The sequence below is a fragment of the Scomber japonicus genome, chromosome 12 (assembly GCF_027409825.1).
Source record: "Scomber japonicus isolate fScoJap1 chromosome 12, fScoJap1.pri, whole genome shotgun sequence".
Taxonomy (NCBI): domain Eukaryota; kingdom Metazoa; phylum Chordata; class Actinopteri; order Scombriformes; family Scombridae; genus Scomber; species Scomber japonicus.
The window spans coordinates 21,465,384-21,473,702 of NC_070589.1; positions in this window are offsets into that span (position 1 = coordinate 21,465,384).

The window sequence follows — 8,319 nt, forward strand, 5'->3', positions numbered from 1 at the left end:
TTTTAGCTGGGTGAATGATTGCAATTGGCTTTGCCTCATCAGATAATTAATCTATGTCACCATTAATTGGAAAAGAGAATAATTACAGGCAGTGTTGACAGAAATTCTACGCTTCTCCAGATTCCAAGATCTAATTACAACTAGTGAAACCCTGTGACCTTAACTAGCACTTAGTACACCTTGGCCACCTTGACCATGCCCATGTGAGGACCACTGTCTCTTAAAACACTCTGTTTTGGTTATTATGCCCCGCGCTCCTTCACTCTCCTCACTCTCTGAAAGCTGTCTCCCTCAATCACTTTTCAATATTCAATCTTAATTTTGTGGAAGTTTAGCATTTTCAATGAGCTGGAGATGAATGATTAATGAATAAATTTAAATGCTTCATTTTGTCCATGGATCATTAGTTAAGTCCTTTGTGGGAAGGACCTGAGAAAGGAGTGAAAATTATTGAGACATTAGCCTGAAGCAATCCAGGGGTAAATAGTGTGCACAAAAGGATGTTGTGTGCGCACTATCCACTGGCTTTCTAAAGAACCCTGGGGAAACACTGTTTTCAATTTGGAATCTTAACTGAATCACATTTAGCACTCGTGGAAAATTGATTTTTGTTTTGTAATGTTTCAACGGTGTCATATTAATGGTACACAACACTAATGTCAGCTCCATATAGACTTTAAAAGTTAAGTAAAAATGTTTATGTGGCTAAACAATAGTGTGAATACTATCAGACTCACTACATATTTAAATTGACAACAAAATAGGATTAATTATAGGAATATAATTGAAATACTGTTAATATTCTTTGCATTTTCAGTGATTTCAAGGTTGATGCTTTCAAACTGCCCCTTATAAATATGTGTTGCCCTCTCCTGTCTGTGTCTGGTTGATAGAGATGCTGTTGTTTTCCTGATACGCCTGCTGCTTCTCCTACTATTGGGGACAGAAGGGGGCAGTGTGGACACAACTACCTTAGAAAGACATAATGGACTGCAACACGGTCCAGTCTACTATCTTAACATGGCCATCTCATCTCAAATTAAAGATTATTATTATTCAATCAATTTGAATTATTTTTAGAAAATTAAATAGACTTTTAGATTGTCTCTTTTCTTAGCAGAGGAGTAAATCTTCAGTTTTTATAGTTTAAATGTCTAGCTTTTTACTTATACATGCTGTACAGTATATAAAATATTATTCACAAACATACAGAACAGCCAGTATAATGGCACTAACAGGAAGCCTCATATCGACTACTCGCAAAGCTATGATGCCACTAGATCTCCAAAAGCACCTTGAAGAGAAAAATGTTCAGTCCATCTCATATTCCGTTACTGACTATTTGGCAATATCTCAAATGAAAGTGCCTCCCCAACACATTTATCTACTCTCCTTGCATCTAATCAATCCCCTAAATAAATGGAAGTGAGCCACAACTAGATGTCATCACATTTATCTGCAGGCGTGCCTCAAAGTGCACACACCTAAACGCTGCTAGTCTAAAGAGGGTGGACTGTGGAAATACTGATGGGGGTACTTGACAGCTGAGATGTATTTTCCTCCATGTTAGATGCTTGTTTCAGTATGATGAGGATGGAATATACAGCACAAGCCTCACTGTGGTGTTGTATTCTGTGATACATCAAAGCTGCTTTAAAAGACTTTTTGTAGTTTTGTATAAAGGCATATTTTGCAAGAGACATGTTGGGAAAATCTGATTTACAGGCAGCATGATTCTCAATTTCAGCCTGGCGCCACCATGCAGACGATGGGTCCGTTTCATGTGGATTCACTTCAGTGATCACTTCTCATCACTGACGTGAAGCCAAGTGAGTCAGAGCATCGTTCTGTCTTCTGGAGCTAACCAAAATTCTGTTTGAGATTTTTTTTTTTTTTAAACTAGGAAAATGGAGGTGTCCACTCCAACGGTTCTGTCTTTGTTCATGAGCAAGTGAAGAGTTGAGCCATGGAGCTGATGGAGTCAAAGAAAGAATGTGAGTTGAGAGAGGTGCTACTGTGTCTAAAATATCAATGAGGGAGATTCTGCCAAGTTTCGAGCACACAAGAGGGGATAGGTCTTCTGTTAACAGAGTGGACGAGGCAGAGCTGCACTGCTTAATATAGTAGCTGTTAATGTCTTTTATCTGATGGAGAAGATTTAAATTAATTGACTATGTCATTTTAAACATTGTTTATAGTCAATTCCATGCAGCATTTAGACTGTAAAGTAGGTTATTAGGGTTTGTATTCCTTTAAAGTTTAAGTAACTAAAGCACCTGTCATTCAGTCATATTGTACAGCCTAACAATACACTGAAAATGTGTGTTTGCCCAGGTGAGTCTTTAATGTGGAACTCCACAGAAAACATGCCAAACAAATTCATCAGAATAACAATACGTGTTCCTTGTGTTTCCACACTCATTTGATTTCAAAGATATTTATCTTAACAGGATAATAATTTGTGAAAGTCTCTGACATTTGTGGCTAGCTAGCATGATAATAAATCCGTGGCTTGGAACATTTTTTAGTTAATTAGAGTCAATCAATCCAAACTTTGCTCACTTACCGGTGTGAAACCGGAGTATAATGAGCAGAAATCAGCATGGTGATTGGAAAACACAAATTACAGCTGTTAAAGAGAAACTCATCCACTTTTCTTGTGTTGAAGCCAATGCCTGCTGTGAGGATTTAAAATTAGCATGGCATTCCTTTAATGGATGTTGGGGGAATGCGCTCCTCTATAATTAAAAAAAACCCTGTTAATATCCTTGTAGGCTAAAATAAGAGAGGTTAGTATGATTGCATGACATCTCTTTAAAAGGACATATTAGTCCAGATATTTCTGTATGTATGTTTTATACTGAGGCAAAGGTTTATTATTATTAAAACCCTGCAGTATATAGACCTAAATAATCTGCATGTGCCAGATCATATGCATACATACAGTATATGCTATTTATGAGATATATTAGGAATGTTCTTTCCTTGTTTATCAGAAATATGAGCAAATGACTACATAATGGTGTGTGACCATACCAGTGAAGTGGTCAGCACTGCTGCTTCAGTAAGATCATGTGGCATATTAATGCACTTCTTTGATATACAGTATATGGGGCAGCCTCTGATGTTAAAGGCTGTGTATATACCTCCATGGTCAGGTCTGTATTCATATTATTCTTGACATATTCCATGCACCTTACATTCATGGTGTAATGACGTGAGTAATGACCGGGTGATGTTAACAGCACCATACAATAGGACCTTTATCTGATCTAGGCTCACAGACACTATGATGATATGACCTGACTGCTAGAGGCCACAATGTGACCTCACTACTGGATGTAATTTCCTCTCAAGAGCTCTTGGAAAGGGAGAGCTTATGTTGTTGAGCTCATGTCGTTGGGGCTGGTAACAGCAGCTTGCCATTGTATTAATTATTGTCAGGGAATCCAAGGGGTGTAGATAATACAGAATGCACTGGTTGGTCCCATTTGTTTCACTTGTCAGTGGAGTGAATAATTGGGAGTGCTGACCATATTAGACACAGAGAATTTCTAAAAGATACGACTCAAACAGTCGCAACACAAAAGTATGGCTTGGAAATTAAAAGCTTAATGTCTGAGAATTTCAAATCAGTATGGAATAATTTGCTGGCTTCCCATTGCCAAAGAAATTTACTGAAGTTTAACTCCGACAAGAGCAATTCTGCTTCACAGTGAACATACTGTTTTGGAATATTATGCACAATTAGAGAAACTGTGTTTATTGTATTTCACATTTTATTTGTCCAAGAAAGATTATAGATGTATAACATTGTGTGTTCCTTTTGTTAAACACAGAGCTTAAAGGCATTCTGCATTTGCTTTTTCGATAGGTGTGAAATATTTTGCACCCCAACTTTACTCTTTAAAGGCTTGAGAACATTGATACAGTTTTTAGTAGAGGGGGGTTGCTAATACAATGGGGCTCATCTTGCAATTCTCTCAAGGAATAACTATCAGTCCTGCTACAGCAGCTTCAGCGTCCCTAGGTGACCGCGCCACTGAGCCCGTGCTCGCTCCATCGCACCCCACTCCACGCCTGCTGCCACCCTGAAGGTAGATGCATCACGCTGGGGAGACTGCGCAACAGCAGCCCCCCTCTCCCTTCAGCCCCCAAACCTCCTCCACGGCACAGTGGCCTCCTGCGGCCCCTACACACTCTGGGTCCCCACTACAACCCCAGTCCCAACAGTCCAGACTTTCCCTCAGGTGAGTCTCCATACCACCTCAGTGTCTCCTCCCACCTGAACTGCACAACTGGTATCCTTTTGTCATTTGAGAATGCCACACACACACACACATACCGTAAACACACACACACACACGCTCCTGTGCTCACTCTGGAGGGGACACCGCCTGTTCCTTTCTGCTCACCTCCCGGCTGCCGGCTGACTCTCTGAGCCGTGTCTGCGGTGGCTACGCCATGTGTGGGGATCTAGGGGTTTAAAACAGCAGGCCTCCCATACTCCCTGAATGGCAAATATAAGTGCTTCCAATTTATTACACAGTGGACGTTTTGTGAATCATATCTGACTAACTTTGATCTGAGATGACAAGTATACGCTAATCAGTCCCACTATCAAAATACATATTAAAAACATTTAATCAGGTAAACATTTGTTTAAAGTTCATTAAACTTAAGCTGACCCTTTCACCTTCTCCTCACCTATATACATTTAAACTATGATCCAAGTTAACTCATTTGTTCCCTTCATTATGAAACTACTCTCAGGAGGTTATGTATAAAACAATTGCCACACAGTTAAAGTAAGAGACTCTGAGGCAGCAACTCTCAATCAAAATCTTCTGATCCCCTAAAATACTGTTATAACTGTTTCTAGTCTTATAATACCCAAATCACACTCATCACATTATAATATCATTTCACACAGATAATTGTCAACTCTCCTGAAATCAGATCAAATACACGGTGACAGATGAAGAATCAAAGGAAAGCTGCTGCTGTTAACTGGGATTGAAGGGGGGTCTTTAAATTCAAATGTACCTGCCGAAAGTCTTATCATTTAGTATTTACTGTAACCTGCAATTTGCATTAATTTTGTCATTTTAGAGGCTGCTAACAGCATTTTTAATTTTCTTTATCAGGGAAAAAAAGCCTTTAAACTACAACACTTTCACTAACACATAAATTACAGCTTACACTTTATAGGTTGCTATACCACACCACACTTAGTTAACAAAATATTTTACAAACAAGATGATATCACCCTCTCCATGATATTAATATGATATGTTCTCTGATCTGTAAACAGCTGGTTATCTTGCTTTTCCACGATAAGAGAAAGTGCTGAGGATTTACGCTTGGTGAGCACATTTGGGCTGAATCTTTCACACGTCACAAATTGCAGATGGGAAGCAGTGATCTTGAACAGCCGATCACATTTCCGTGACCATCTGACACCTTCCATTTAGGAAAATAATACTTTCTATCTTAGCATACCCCTCTGCAGCAGCCAGCAAAAAGGAATTATGCCTGGTAGACTTTGCTATTCACAACTTTGGAGCTTCTTTTGTTTTGTCTCATTGCACTGATTAGATTAAATGTTCACTTTTTAATCAGTTATCCAAGGTCACAAAAATGTCTGCCTTTTGTTTTATCTGTATGTGCTGTTATAGGTACAGAGTTGCAGTGTTAAAAAGCAATATGACAGCATATTATAATGCGAGCATTACACATAAAGTTGTGTAGTAACTGAGGATGCACAGGCTCATTCATGGAGCTTATTACACCATTGCACTGTATAAAGTATGGACAGTGGCTAGGATTATTGTGTACCTTTATTTAGCAGTTGACTCCTTTTACTACCACTAAACTATGAGTGAAAAACTATATAAATCTAATCTAAGTGTTGTAATTTACAGTAATAGCCTCCTTTCATGTTTACTGGACAAAAAAAAAATGTTCAGACTTTTTTTTTACCCATAGAGGTAGATAATGGTATCTGTATAATATGACAGATAAATATGAGTCGGGTTAACTGGTACAGAGAGTTGTAAATCACTGTAGTGTGATTCTTTGTCTCAAAGGGTTTAATTAGTCTAGAAATTCTTCTCTTATCTGATGACCCCCCCCCCCCCCCCCCCCCCCCACGCTGCAACAACTTACAACCATAAACGCCCTGCAATCTGAAGACCAGTGGCCTCAGGAGACTGAGTTGCTACAAAGAGCTGAAAGAGTTGGAAATGGTCATTTTATTGCGTTAGAATAGCTCGCTCGAGACTTGGGTAATGTAGTGCCAACTGAGTGCTAGTAAAGATAACAGTATGAGACTCTGAAGTGAAATACAGCGAGCTACTTTAATGTTCTGCAGTGACAAGTCCTTTTTAAAAAAGAAAAAAATATATAGTAAACAACAATACTGAACACCTTTGTTAGTGATTCTTTGATATCACTGTATAATATTGTTTTCCTTGATAGTGATGACTGTTATTTGAGATGCAGTTCACAGTTTAATCAGTCAGCTCGCCGAGTTCATGTAGAATGAATGTGTTCAGTATAACTACAAGTGGGGGATATGCAGGCTGAGTGCTTGTCAAATACTCAAACATCAAACAATATTCTAGCTCTATCTGTTAAAAATGCTACCTATATGTGGCCTGTTACTGCCTGACGGTAGCATGGTGTTGCTCTATTTCATAGTACATGAACAAAGCCATTTATCCCTATCTGTCATTTCATAACTTGTGAGGTATCTGTCACTTCTGGTCCCACGGGAGTTCTGTGTGTGTAAGTTGCTTTTTTTTTTTTTTACTCTAATTGAGCTCTTTATTTAATTGACAGTTTATTCTGTGCTAATAAGTCATTTTGAACAGTTTTTGATTGGATTTGCAAGAATGTTGTTTTGCTTTGTTTGCATGGATGTCGTTCGCTTTTCTAACCTGCCAACGATTAGGATTATATTACCTGATATAATTCATTCATTCGTGTACAGGGTCCTAGGAGGGATACGGTCAAAATAGAGAATAACATTACATGTCTTCTTTTTCAAGTTGTTTTTTTGTTTTTTTTAAATGTGGAGCTCAAACCTGGACCAGGACAAAACTGAAGGGAGTTTTTTCTACTGTGGTTGAAGTCAGCCTAAAGTGATATGACACTGACACATGATATTGTAGATTTACAACACAAGACTGAAACTACCTTGTGGCTCACAGCATGTAGTTTGTTGCTTGTTTGTGATAAAGAGTAACATTAGACATTAGACTTGTATAAGACAACTAGGAGTCTCATTCTGACTGTGAGTCATCAGTCGGGTTGTTTTAGTGTATAACGACAGGTCATGTAGACTCTGAGGAGCTGAAAGTGTGCAGGTATATAGAATATGGAGACTTTCACATACTGTGCAACACACCTCTGTGCACTGATGGATGTTGTATTAGGTTTCAGCCCTTTGTGTTTTCTGGCCTCCTGGGTTGTGAAACACTGAACTGATCAGACATGAAAATACTACATGTTATGTTTGATTTTTTTTTTTTTATGTGTATGTTGTTTTATAACTTTACATCACTTTGGGTTTATGCTGTGTTTCATAGGGTATGTGTCTCATATGGATAATAGAAGGGGGGGAAAGATGCTTTAAATGCAACATTATAAACATAGTCTGGATATTATGGTGCATACACTATTTATGATACAGATGCAAAACTTGAGTTTGTGTAGAGCACCTTCTTTTGAAGGACTAGCAGGAGCAGAATGAGATGAGGGGTTATTTTGGCGATGGAGATTAAGGCAGGGGCTTTTTGTCATTTGTGCGAGACAAGCCATTCATCCATCCAGTTCACAGCCAAAAAAAGGCTGGTCCCAGAAATTAGCAGTTTCAGCTCAGCAGCAAAGTCGTCGGGCTGTGAAGGCAGAGAGAAATTGACTAATTAGCAATGCGCACTAAAACTTGACGGTTCTCTCTATAACAGCGAGGGAAAGACTCGGTTTTTCTCCCCCTTTCTCTTTTCTTTCTTCCATAGATGTTTGAAATCGCAGTCATTTACGCTCGACAGTTTTTACAATAGCCTTGAGCCATAATTTTGCGAGTCTCTCCAGCATCCATACCCCTGCATGGTCTCTCTCCACCGGCCATGCACGACCGTTTCTCTCCCCAACCGTGGATTTCCTATTACTCTCGTTACGACTCACTGAGCCCCAGGCCCAAGGATAATGATGTGTTGTTTCTTGGTAGCATAATTTGTCACACGTATATTTCTTCTTCTTCTTCTCTTGCAGAAAGCACAGCTCCCTCTCACACACTCACACACTTCTTGTTAA